Below are 13,133 nucleotides of genomic sequence, written 5' to 3'. Positions count from 1 at the left end.
TGCCTTCCTTCCAATCCAGACAAAAAATAATTGTGTAAAATACAGGAGTCAGGTGAACCTGAATTAAGATGTAATTTGGCAGCTGAGGAGCTGCATGTGCCCTTTCAGCTGCACTACCTCAGTATCCAGTAGGCACAAATTTTCATTCCTTCGGAACGGAAATGCAGGAACAGACATGGACAGACTAAACATAATGTAATGCAAGTCAATTACATATTTAGAAGCAAGCAGTAGGGATGATCCAAAGGTTGCTGAAGGACTAGCGTTGCAAAAATATATTCTGATTTTTTCATGGCTCCACTGAAATTTGAATACCAGCCTTTCATTTGAAGGTACCTGGTTATATTTAAGGAGCTCCACAAAGTCTGGCATGGCTGTATAGGTAACTAGCACATGCAGGATGCACATGCAGAATGCACAAGCAGGCTAGTGGTGTGTCAGAAAACAGCAGGATTATTTTTAGAACTGCAAATGGTTGTGTCACATCCAGGAAATGCAGGGAGGAGATCTCTGGTTGAAGCACAGCATAAGAATGTAATTTTTAATGACCTTGGCACAGAAAATGGGTGTATGTTTTTACATTCTTACAGAGCAGAAGCTGAGAAGCAAACTTGTTTAAAGGAGCTGTGTTCTCATCGAGAACACCTCCACAAAATGGAGGTGGCTGTGATGGGGAGGGGAAGGGAAGAAACAAAAGTGAGACAGTGGATTAGGAGACAACTGAGAGGAGTTACAGCACATATACATTTAGGCATGTTTTTAAATGTAAAGTCTAAGTTTAGATGCTTAACTCCACAATTAGGCATCTGAATAGCAAACCCAGATTTGTCAGTGTGAGCTTCTTCCGTTTCAATTGTACTTAATGAAGAAAGGCACGTGCTCAACATTTCCAGAAATAAAGCTGCATAGTTGACAAGTTTGACATCTTTTTTGATCTCTAACTAAAATTGGAGATACTGTTCAACAAAGAAACTTGAGTCCTTGTTCTGCTTCCTTACTCTGTCCATAATGGTTTTAATCCTCCTCACTCTTTGGGGACAAAGAAACCATTTGCACACTCTTCTGAAGTGTAACTAACTCGAGTGACGAGTATGTTTTGTTTTACAGTACACTGTAGTTGCATATCAAAAACTTTGATTCAGGTCTTGTAATTTATCTACATGTGCAAATGCTGGTTCTACTCAGGCTTCTGTCTCTGAGCTGAATGGAAAAAGACACTAGTATTACATATCATCCACTGTTGTGAAATGAAGCGCTTCTTTCCAAGGGGTAGGAAGGCAATGTTGAGGTCTTCTGGGATCCAAAGTGGTTACTTGTTAAAAGCATTTTTTGTGGTTAGTAAAAACCTGGTTTTCTATTAATCCAGTTGAGAAGAGAAACTGACAGTGGTGGTCATAGCTTCTTCAGGCAATTATGGTACATTTCTGAACACACGATCCCACTTTTCTGAGTAGTAACATAATTCTTCTGATCAGGATTAACAGTGCTTCAGTGTCTTTTAGCTACTGTCATTTCCCAGAGACACATTTCTTCAGCTTTTCTTCAGGTGCAGTCTGCATAAGACTTTGGTTTACAGATAGGAGTAAAAAAAAAAGAGGGAGAGATATGTAGATTTGTCTCCCAAACGAAGCCCAAGCAAGACTTTCCCATAAAGGGTATTTTGATTCATGAAGAGCTTTGCCTTTATCACAGGTGGACATTAACCTTAATTCCAGACCCTTAAACCTAGAGTCTCAGAGAAGCAAAGTGGACAGACACATGGGAGGCTGGCACTGAAATGCAGTTGTTCAGCACCCACAGTAAGTTGTTTTTATAGAACTAGATGCAAGATTACAGAACCAACTGTGCTTGGGTGTCATTCAAACCTCATCTGAAGAGAGAAATTACAATACAGGTAGTTTGAAAATCAGAAATTTTGGGAAACTAGCAGATCTTGTGGAAGACATGCTCTTAGCGCACATGGCCAAGTCAGCGGAACAGCATGTTACAGCTCTAAGGAACGTGTCCTGATCCTCCCCAGGGACTCAGCTTTGAGCACTTACTTCTTCCCCTTGATCTGTCTGACCGGGGAGATTCATCTGACCCTTTGCTAGGCAGAATAGCCGTGGCTGGTTCAGACAGCAAGCTGATGCCTTGCCTTGCAGGCAGGCAAGTCTCAGCGCTGGGACAAAGGTAAGAGTGACACCACCTGGCTAGAACCAGGACCAAGGGAAGTGGGGCAGGGGCGGAGGAACCTCTTTCAGTCGTCAGCTGTAATGTCCACCCGCCCAGCCTCAAAAGGCGGGTTTTGAAGGAGAAGGTTTCACACATAAACGAAATGTCAAGAAAGCCCTATTTTTATGTACAGCTACCAACCTCTCAGCAGGAAGCCCTCAAAGAGTGTCACAAGCACTGCACAACATATTTATGTGCCTGTACTCATCTTGAAGTCTTTGGGAGACTGGCTGGCTCTGAGCCTCAGTGGCTCATTTCCTGCCTCTGCAGCTTCCCCTGGACTGGCAAATCTATTTTCCTTGTCCCCTGTACAACAAGAAGATCTTTGGAAGGTTTGTATGTTGGTCCTGTTTTTCAGCGTGCCCTATTTAGCTGAGCCAGTCTGTGCAACATCAGCTGTTTCTGCTTCCATGAAGACTGCTTTACTTATTAGAGAGTCTATAAGAATTCACAGGGTGCCACACACATCAGAAATCACTGGGATATTGTTTTTAAAGGCTGGTTAATTTTCTAATCAGTTACATGTCCCTAAACAAGCCAGGATTTTAAAGACTTGTATTTAAGTATTCCGAGGATTTGCATTGAAGTGTAAAAGTAAAATAAAAAGTTTCCTGATCTCCAGAGTTTCCTTTTAAAAATTTACATAAATCAATGCATGCAAGGATATCTAAAGGATTTTTTTTCAGGATGTGCCATCCTTATTGAGTAATGGTATTTTACATTTTGGGGCTAGGAATAACTGAAATGAAAGAAACTGCTTGAAAAACTTTTCTGCAAAAGCGGCTTGACAGGATTGGGTTGTAGCAGAAGAAGCCAGAGACATTGGGCTCAAAAGAGGCACTGCTTGCATTGAAAAGTGGAACCAAACCTACTAAAAATGGAGAGCTGATATACACATATAGAGCACAGATAAAACCCTAAAGTTTCCTTAGTTTTACTGCGGCTTGCATAAAATAGCCAAAAGGACTGAACTCCTACTGCATGTGCACAGGCTGACAGTGATGTGGTACAGTACTGCTCCCCAGCTGTTAGTGGCTTCTCCTCTTCCAGAGACAGTTGCCCCTTTCCTGTCTGTGTCAGCAAAGAGGAATGTGTGCCCAAGGCGTGGTATCCCCTGGATGCAATCACTGCAGTAAGTTTAACATGCCAGGCTGTGAACAGAACCCACTGTGATCTGGGTAGCAATCCCTCTGACTTACTGCACTGCCAGGGCGGTAACTTCCGCTAAGAAAGTACCATCAACAGCAGAGGGAAGTGATGTCTTGAGCTGGAGCAACTTTATTTACTAGGGTTGCTTGATTAAAGCTGTAATAACAACAGCAAATCATGCCTGCTAGTAGGCAGAGAAATATCAAGATCATAATTCTGGAACTGTGTGAGGAAAAAGCTTTGAAAGTGATGGAAAGATCAGCCACAAGATGAAAGAGTCTCACTTCTCAGTCCTTATCAGAAAGAAAAGTTGCCACAATAAAATGTGTGCACTTGCTAGCAGAAAGGAAATTCCCTTAATATCTGCACAAATGGAATGCAAAATAGACAGCTGAGACATGCTCTCTACGGATGTCAAGATGTACATTTCCAAAGCAGCTTTCACAGAAGAGGTTCAGCTTGAAGTAGAGTGCAAATGAGCTAGAAAACAGAACAGCCTGCAAATTATCATCAGAAGTGTCTTTATCAGCACAATCTGATGAAGTTTGCATCAACTCATCTTGCAGAGAAAGCTGTCAGCTCCTTTGCAACACAGGAAAAGCTGGCTAGAGTTAGCTAAAGTAATTACCAGGGGAATCATGTACTCTTGACTTCTCCCTAAGTAACACCAGAGGGAAACTCCTGGGAATTTGGACTCAGGTCAATCACAGGAGATACTGCAAGGGTTTATCAACCCAGGTGACTGATACCACAGGTAAAGGCAGAACATTCAGGGTGTGGTTAAGTGATAAGGGAGAGAGGACTGAATGGCTCCCTGTCTTCAAAAGGGTTTATTTCCCCATTTCCAATTCTCTGATTCCAGCTCTGTGTTCCTGCTGCTTTTCCTTGTGATGTCTCACGTGCTCCTGTGACTGCATGATAGAGCAAGCTGACATTAGCAGCAAATAAAAATAAATACCCTGATGTTGAATCAGCTGAATCTGTGGGCAAACGAGCCAAAGCCAGTTCAAAGAAATACTTGGCTGGGAATGCACAGCTCCTGGTAAGGACATTGTTTAACATGGCACTAGATAGGCTCAGGACATTGTTTCAGTGAGATACTTGATGGCCTCAGCTGCATCACCTAACCACACAAGGCAGCTGAGTCAATCCAATGCCACACTGCTTTCAGAAAAGGTCTCACCACCAGAGCTTGCAGCCGGCAGTGAGGAGACAAGGACACCTCTTTCACAGTGGTGTGCTCTGAAATCAGCCAAGCTTTGTGTAGGTTTCACCTTCAGTAGCGAGTGCTGCTGCCTAATCTAGCCGAAGCAGATCCCACCTTTTCCCCTGCCTACCTGTCTGCTATCATTCGGTGATGTCCTGGCCTACCCACTGTGTAGCTACTCAGGACCACCTCAGGGAACTGATCTGCAGAAAAAGAACTGCATTACCTCTCAGGTGTGCCAGATCCCTTTATCCACTTCATGCCATAGATGCACAAACGTCTGTGCCAATATAACAGAAGGGACACCAGGAGGATGGAAGGGGTAGATGTGGTCTCTGTGAAGCAGCACGCTGACCAAAGAAATGCATGATGAATCTCCATACCTCACCATTAAACACAACCATTTTAGCGTGGCTGTGCGGCTGAGTAAGCCCCACAATTGGTGGGTTTCTTTGAGCAGAGCAGGTGCAGTAGATAATGTGGCTGATGAACGATCAGGAAGAGGGTAAGACTGGCCCAAATCAATGATTATTTGCAGCTTTACCTACACCCCGACTGGTAAGAAAGAGGAAATTAGATATTGTGGTATCTTCTGCATTGGATGAGCTAAAGATCACAATAGGCAATTATCTGCCCAAAGAGGGATGATCTGTATTCTACCAGACCTTCAGTAGATACTGGGAGAACAAGTGTTCTCATGAATATTCTTGAAACTCCTTATTTTGGTGTGAAAAGCCGAAAGACCTGTGCTTTCAAGTATCTCACTGCAGTGCATTTCTGGATACGTTTGTTCGAGGCTTGTTTTGCTTATGTGAGGAAACTGCAGCTGGGCTCCTGACAGCCAAGTCATGAAGCAGCAATATCTTAACAGACCCACAATGGTGGATTTGGGGTTTCCCCTCTTTGAGTAGCACTACTGTGGCATCTTTCTCTCAAGATGTTCCACCATGCTGTGTCCCCTCTGACTTTGGCTCATATCTGAAAAACATGGTGTTCAGATATGTAAGATATGATAAGTAAGGTGTGTCAGATGTCAAAGCCCAGTGCCTGCATATCTCTCCAGGTACACAAAGGCAGAAAAAACTGCCATGAAAAATACACAGACTCAAAGCTACCACGGCAAAGAAAGATTATTTTTCAACAACAGGGGTGATCTAACCTAAGATACCAAGATGGACCCTGTAAAACCAACTGAATGAAGGAATGCCAAAAAGTCCACACGCTGCTTTCTCTGGAGGCAAGAGATAACCAGATAACTGAGATATTAATACTTCAGTGGAACCCAGCAAAGCACAGAACAGTATTTTGCATGTCTTCTTCATCTGCACTCAGAGTTAGTTTGTGTCCTGTTTTCCAGTGCTATCAGTGGGGTTGTGCCAAGTTTCCTCCAGTTTTTTTGAAGAGCCTTTTGAGTGCTGTAGATGGAAAAACCGCTTTTCTCCACCAGATGGCACATGCACTAACAAACCCTCCCTGCCAAACCATGGGCTGTGGCTGAAGGCTTGTCAACAGCGGGAAGGGCTGTCAGACCTGCTAATGGGGCCAGGGCTGCTGGAAGGGAAATAAGCTTAATGCCCTTCAAAAATTCATGTACCATTTGGATTAATACTTTCTCTCTCTCCAAACCTTGTCTTCCTGATAAAGACTGTGGATGGTACCTGATCTGTATTGTTCACTGGTACTTAGAAAGAGGTTTTGATTTGCAGGGCAGCTGAGGTGGGGGATTCCCCTTGCTTTTTCTGTTTCATATTTAGTTAAAAAAAAAAAATAATAATTATTCTGGTAACCAAAACAAGTCACAGACAAGAACTACCTGTCTTGTTCAAGTTTCTGTAGTGCAGATCAACCCCATCAGAGTCCTCCTTAGGCTAAAACATGCCACGTACTAGAAACCAGTACCAGGTGGCTTTCAGGTGGAAGCTACAAAGAACTAAAACTGCAATAACAGAAGAAAGGCAGGGTATGAAATATATGGACATTAAAAGAGTAAACTCTTTTGTCATATGCTTCCTTATCGACCCATTTCTACAAACATTTTTCACGTGCTATTAGGACGTGTAAGTGTTTGCAAAATAGTTTGCAAGTTCTTTGAAACTTTTGTATATGTCTAGAGAGGATATGTATTAAATATATTGTGGAAGTATTAACAGAATCTCAAAAGCAGCAATGACACAGAGGGAGACAAAGAATGTGCAAGTACTTCGAGAAAAACACCACACGGGGCAAAGTGGAGAAATTCAGAGCTGAATGTAAAAAAGAAGCTCAAGACAGTGCTGGGCATCCCAACAGTGTCTGGCATCTGAACTCCAGAATGCCAAAGTCCCACTTTCTTAGTGTTTCTCACTGTGGCTGTGACAGTGGAAAACATGTATGAGAGCTCTTGAGTCAGTGGGAAAACATGTATGACAGCTTTCCCCTTGATTTCTGTGACTGTCATGTTCCAGCTTGGCATGAGCAGATTAATCATCAAGGCTGTTGCAGCAGAACTGCATCTCTGTGGATCACAGAACTCCTCCCAGGAACACACAGCTATCTTCTTAAGCCAGCTCAGTTCCCTGAAGTTTTCAGGGCCTTTGGAAGGGTCTGCATGCCTGCAACACCTTGCATCTGGTCTTACACATCCTTCAGAGAAGAGTTTTCTCTGTGGCAAATTGCCACTGAAGGAGAAACAATTTTTGCAGTGATCTTTAGATCTCCAAGATCTTCAGGGACATTTGCTTGTTCTGTTACAGCACAAACATACTTCCTGCTTTATTTTCCCGTGACCATAGTAGTCCAGTAATTCTGGGAGATGAGATTCAGTTCCTACTTTCTGAGCCCTTCCTTACCAGACATTTGAATAGGAAAAAAGAGCTGTAAGATGAACTGTAAGTAGCTACCGATGGGGAAATTGATACAATTGATGCACAGATGGAGCCTCAATACTGAGGCTTAGTAGCTGCTTTCATGTCAGGTAGTCTTTCTGAGAGCAAGGGACAAACCTAGAGGATCAATACAAGGAAGAGGTCAAACAGGACCATTAAGCTTTTACCGCACCCTTAACATTCATCAACATGGTTATGTCATGTTGATAAGGTACTATGACAATCTTAGCAAGTTATTGCCAATGGAGAGCAACACGACTAGTTAAGTTCTTTGTGGAGATGCAGGTACAGAAGAGCTATACACATGGGCTGGAGGAAATGAATCATATGATTTGCCATAAATAAAAATGAAAGATCATGGAATCACAGAATCATAGAATAGTTAGGGTTGGAAAGGACCTTAAGATCATCCAGTTCCAACCCCCCTGCCATGGGCAGGGACACCTCCCACTAAACCATGTCACCCAAGGCTTTGTCCAGCCTGGGCTTGATGCAACTTCTGAGATACTTCAGCATCTAAACCCTCCAATTCCAACTACTGCTAGAAGAAGAAATCTGGGAAAAGGGCACTCAAGATGAAAGTATAATGTGTGGCTTACTACAGCTATATCATAACTAGGCTTTCTGGACCTTAGGGCAGTTAAAGAAGAACCTCTGTATATGTCATCTGTAAACCTCCTTCCCTTCAGATCTTTTTAAAATCAGAACACTAATATACTGCTGGAAATATAATAAATAATTAATAACCAACTTAGCGCATATTTGTTATGCTATGCAAACTTAAAAGCTCACAAAACCACATCATTCAGGATGACTGCTCCTCCAGTACAGCCTGTTTTCCACATAAATCTCAGTATCCTTGAGATATAAAACACTGTCCCACAGACTACTTTGCCAGCTAGGTAAAAGGAGAACTTGGTATAAGTTTGTAGCTGTCTGGGATTCATCTGTGAATTTATTTTCTACTCTGCCAGCTTCTCATTCTTGTACATATATGCACTGGCTCTTGGTCTAGAAATCCTGCCTTTTTCTTCCATTTATTTTCCATTAGACAGAGAATTGTTCAGACAGACCAATACTGCATAATTTTGAAGCGGAAAGGGCAAGTGGGTTGAATATCCACCAGCTGGACATAAAGATATGCAGTGTTACACAGCCTGTTTACAAAGAAAGCAATGCAGGGCAAACAAACTCACTACTAGGAGCCCATGGATTCAGTCCTCCTCTTGGTTTTGGTCTCAAGTGGAGCTGAGGTTGATTTGTTGATTGTGATTCAGAAGGTTCCAGGCTGTCTGTGAACATCAGTTCATGGGTTTCACCAGATGGACAGAATGTCAATTTTGTTCATTGGTCAGAAAAGACTGCATCATGATAGTCACTGACAGATGACAGAACTAGCACAGACAAAGCTCCCCTCCTAGTAATACTGTACCAGTTCCCTCCCACACCTTGCTCCACAGAGAGAACCTTTTCTGTTTCAGTGACGTGAACGTGAGCCTTACATGCTGTCGTTTGCTGTTTGTGTTTAAACAAGTACTAATTCACAGGCAGGCAACTGGGCACTGTAAAAAACTTTTCTTGCTTGGCAACAAGTAGTTGTATGCCAGCTATTAGGTGGCGAGGCAACATATGATGAGGATCTACCTCACTCAAGAAAGGGCATATCGATACAAGAAAAATACACACTGGATAGCCAGGAAAGTAACATGGCTCTTCAGATGGATGACTTAGCAAGGTACATCAGTTTATTTCAGGACATATATGGATCATTTGGGGAAGACTTAATCTCAAGGAAACTCTTCAGCAAATCCACTTCAAAAGTGGAGTTTGGAATATACATCCAAGATTGGTAACATAGCTCTGTTTGTGATGGCAAGAGACTCTTGGAAGGAGACTACTCAAATTAATCTTCAAGGTTTCAAGTTGAGGCTACCTCAGACACTAGTAACGCCTCTAGTAAAATGCTTCAAGCTAGTTGTCTAGCTACTAGCATTGTTGTTTAACTGTACATACTGCAAACTGTACAATAAAAGCTGCACTGACAAAGCTATGCTCTCAAAAGTAGAGAGCCACTTGATATCAGCAGAAAGGTGACTTCATAATTTACCAACAAAATCAATCATATCAGCAAAAGGATGGTGCTGGGGCTTTTCTCAGGAACAGAGAGCTCATTCTGCACCAGGTAAAATCATACACCAGTCAGTAAGGCTGCATCGACCAAACACTGAATTGTGCAGCAGGCTACAAGAAGGTTTGCAAGGGAGGATGTTACAGAGACTTATAAAAGATATATTCCTTGTACAACAGGCGGCTGGAAAGCAAGCACGGAAGCACATAGGGAGAGAGGTGGACAAATGAGTTAGCAAGGCTAGGACAATTCTAGGTATGGAAAATCAGATGGGTAGAATGGATCAGAGTTAAGAAGCTGCTTGTGTAATAAAATGCCCTGCAGCATTTTGTTGTTAGTAACAAACAGTTTAAGTAACAGCCAGACAGTTAAAGCCATTTTTTTGTCTTCTCCTCTAACCCAAACTGTGGCCTGACTTTAACAGTGCTTCAGGCCTGGCCTTCTCACCAGCTGTAGTTCTGCCCATACATGGCATCCCAAACAGTCTGGACCCAGCCTGCATGCTACGTTTGCTCTCAGCCTCTCTCTCCTAGGTCTAGGTTGTCCCTGAATATATTTGTTTTCACTGCAGCTTCTGAAAGACACCTCAGTCTTTCACGCGAGTCCTATCAGCCTGTGCACACCCCACATCTCCTCTGGGACACTCCCTTGAACAAACAAGTGTTTTGTGCTGGGCTGAATAGCACATCTGAATGACAAATGAGCACTGACTGAAAAGAACAAATCTGAACTGCAGTGGTATCATCCCAGTTTGCTTAGACAAGGCAGGTGACCATAGTTAAACTGAGGCTTTCTCTGATCTAAATACTTGCAATCAAGTCCTTCTGAAAGAAGGAGTGATCACTGAATTATTTAATTTTCACAGCTACAGATTTAGTAGGCAGCAACCTGTCACAATCTAGTCACATACTTCACCCCTGCTTAACAAGAGTACAACAAAAGCATCTTCCTTCACTCAGAGATGTTCCTAACCAAATATACTATGAAGAGCCTTTTCCTGAGATTCTTCCCTTTCAGTTCTTTAGAATCACTCCATGAGCTTCTTTCAAAAGTGAGGATTAGAAAATTAGAAGAGAACAAACCACACAAACTTTTCATTCCATGTTAGATATCGAGCACTTCTAAGCAGAAGTTTAAGATGCCAGTTGGCCTCTCTTCAGAAGGCACACACTATTGTTTTGTTTAATTTTGCTTGTGGCTGATGGAGCTGCTGCCAAATAGGAATCAGATTTGGGCAGGCAGACTACCAGTGTCTCCCAGACACAAGGAGTAATGAGCATGCCAACTAAACGAGAGAAGACAAACTGCTGTCTTCTGATGTGGGATTGTTCCATCTCCAGGTGGTTTTGAAGTAGCTTATTGTTAATGCTCGTAAGAGCACGGCACACCTGAACTGAGTGCCTGTGGGAGGGAGACAAGAGCTTGTGAACAGCTGCTAGAAAAACATCTTTGCCAGTCCACCTGATGTAATCTTACCTTTTTCTTACCTTTTTCCTACCTTTTACTCTTTGAGTTCCCACTGCTGCTGCAAGCCTTGCTCTTTATTCCTGCTTGTCATTACTGTCTGTTCAAAATTGCCCCCAGGAAAGCTGTGTCCCCCTTTTCACTTGGTAGAATTTGGATGTCATTTATAGTGAGAAGCTTCTGGTGGTGGTGCTGACAGACCTCTCCATTGGGATGGGTCTTAGCTGGTGAAGTTTAAGTTCTCTGAACCAAATATGCTATTACTGGCACAAGGATTTCTTATCAGTGTGCTTTTTCTTACACAGCAAAGCACAAAAAACTTTTGTCACAAAACCAAAATTCTTTCTCTTGAATTTGTACAACAGTGTACTGACCCAGGGTCTGACATGCAGGGTCAGGGCTGCAGCAGAGAGCCCTGGCAGAAAGCCCCAGTGAGCCACATGTGCCCCAGCTGCAGTTCAGCATCCTTTTTCCTCCATCCTTTTATCTTTCAGTGCCTGAGAATCGGCAGCATATGACTGATCTGAGTTTTGTGTCATACTGACAGAGATGCAGTCAAGGCTTCAGAACAGATACAGCAGCACAGTGTAAGGCAAGCCTAGGGGCTTTCTTTCAAAAATTATGTTTTTTGTCTGGGAGGGAGCAGTTGATAGGCAACACATGAGGGTCATGTATCTGATAGTCAAGAAGCAGCAACTGGGTTGGAGATGAAACATAACAAACCCTGGCCTCCTATGCCTGGGATCAGCATCTGGGAACTTCAGACCATTTCACGACTGTGCTGGATGCTGACTTGGCAGCAGCTGGGAAAGGATGAGTAGGGGAAAAAGGGAAAAAAATTACAGTGAGGAATAAAACCCTGAAATGGAAGTCTTTAGAGGTCCACCCCTGCAGCACACCATCTTTCCTCTGGCATACACATCTATAGGTAGACCAGATCCATCTCAGAAAAGGATTTAGTTTGCAAGCATTAAACAATTAAATGTTTGCACTTAGAATCTGAATTAATATTAAAAAGGGTCTTGTACCATGTTAGTTAACCACAATGTAAAGTGAGTATCTCCAGTTAAGGCAGCTGGGCTACATCTCCTCCAGATATTTTCTGTAGCATTATGAATAATACACGTAGGTGGAGTCTTGCCATAGTGATGTCTCCTTTTCTTTTACAACCTTTAACCAGTGGGGAAGTCAGCTCTCGTAACTATACAAGCTTATTACTCACCCTTCAAGTAAAACTTTTTAATTATACTTATCCTGATTTATCAAGCATAAGAAAATAATTATGCATGTTGATGTCACAGTGTGTACAGTGTTAGGGACAAACTAGTGGCAAATGGGACAGAAGTGCAGCAGCACTGCATGTCAGAGGATATCTCCCATCTCCCTGAGCAAGCCCAGACAGCATATTTTACCGACTTGCAGCCTTCCCTTACTCAAGATTAGTCTGTCTGAGAAAAGAGATAAGATTGTCCTTGAAGACTGAAAGAAAATCAAGACAGAAACTGTTTTTTGCTTTGTTCTGATTGCAGGGGTTTTTTTAATCTTTTGCAGTTAATGAATTGGTAAGGAAAGTTATCATTTAAAGAATATCAATTTAATCTCAAAGTCATTGGTCACAAGATACTTATTGGATGCGAACTGGAAAAAGAAAGTCATAGTTACCAGTTTGGAAGTCCTGCACTGTAGAAAATTTATTGTTAATTTAAAAGGCACATTAATTTCCACACAACCCTTAGCAAAACGACACTGTGCTTAAGACAAGGCTCGATAATGTGATACAGTCTTGGGAGAAGGATATAGACACTCTGGGTTTGTTTTGCTTCAGTTCAGTAAAAAGCATTTTGTATAGGAATTAAATGCCCTTCACGCCACATCAGGACAAGATAGAGCATCAATAATACTGCTGTTCAATGTTACATCAACTGAATGTAGCCATGCAGTTACATCCTCTTGCATTTTTGTGTAGATGGAAATTCCTCCTAATGGTGAAGCTAAGGATCTGAGGAACTGTATTACTGGGTGGAAAGCAGCAGATAACCTGACTTTGCCTGCAGCAGGACTTTCCACTTAAACCAGATTTCTGTTTGCCTTGAAACTCCTGTGCTAA

The sequence above is a fragment of the Psittacula echo genome (genome assembly GCF_963264785.1).
Source record: "Psittacula echo genome assembly, chromosome: 1".
NCBI lineage: Eukaryota > Metazoa > Chordata > Aves > Psittaciformes > Psittacidae > Psittacula > Psittacula echo.
The sequence above is the reverse complement of the archived record's forward strand: the minus strand, read 5'-3'. Positions refer to the sequence as shown.